Source organism: Nannospalax galili, unplaced genomic scaffold, assembly GCF_000622305.1.
Source record: "Nannospalax galili isolate Female #2095 unplaced genomic scaffold, S.galili_v1.0 scaffold906, whole genome shotgun sequence".
Classification (NCBI taxonomy): Eukaryota; Metazoa; Chordata; class Mammalia; order Rodentia; family Spalacidae; genus Nannospalax; species Nannospalax galili.
The window spans coordinates 332,741-333,820 of record NW_008354693.1 but is presented as its reverse complement, the minus strand read 5'-3'; positions in this window follow the sequence as shown (position 1 = coordinate 333,820).

Genomic DNA, 1,080 nt, shown 5'->3' with positions numbered 1-1,080 from the left:
CAAGACCTGAGATTTTGCACTCAACATGTAGAAATAGATGTGAAGCAGAGCCAGGGATAAGTACAATGTTGGTGGTGTACTATGTTGATTGACAGAAACTTAGATGAACAATAGAAACTTAAATGAAAGTTTAACATGCACATTAAATACTTTAGACTGTAGGTGTATCAGTTACTTTTGCCTTGCTGTGACATCTTAAGTGAACATCCTAAGAGAGAGAAAGCTTTATTGTGACCGAGTTTCAGAGGATGAATCTGTGGTCCCTGCCCCCTTGTGCTGGAACAGAGTATCATGGTGTTGGAAACCTGTGGCCCCTTGTGCTGGAACAGTGCATTATGGTGTGGGAAATCTGTGGCCGAGGACATTCTTCAGTACATTTTGACAGGAAGTAAAGCAAACAGGGTGGGCAGGGAAATATTCTCCAAAGACCCACAGCCAGTGATCTAATTATTTTAACTAAGTCCTTCTTTCTAGTTCCCACAACCTCCCAAAATAGTTCTGCTGGCTGGGGAAAAAGCATTCAAAACATAAGCCTGTGAGATGCTTCAAACCCTAACAGTAGGCTATACTAATTGAGCCCAAGGCAAGGTTTTGGTGAAGTTAGTATCCTGGCCATCATTTAGATGCTCTTGCTTGTTTCCCACAGTGGCTTGCTTATTGACCAGACATTGCTATTTGTTTGGAAAAGAAGATGTCTCATCCTAGTAGTTAAGAGAGGACAAGCACAGCCATTTCCCTTTGAGCTTATGATATTAATACTATTAAATTTATACTCTTAAAAATCCTGAGTTCTTGAAGTTAGTATCCTGGCCATCATTTAGATGCTCTTGCTTGTTTCCCACAGTGGCTTGCTTATTGACCAGACATTGCTATTTGTTTGGAAAAGAAGATGTCTCATCCTAGTAGTTAAGAGAGGACAAGCACAGCCATTTCCCTTTGAGCTTATGATATTAATACTATTAAATTTATACTCTTAAAAATCCTGAGTTCTTAAAAGAAAGAAAGAGCACCTCCAAATCAACAAAATCAGAGATGAAAGAGGAAACATCACAACAGACACCAGAAAGATACAGAACATTA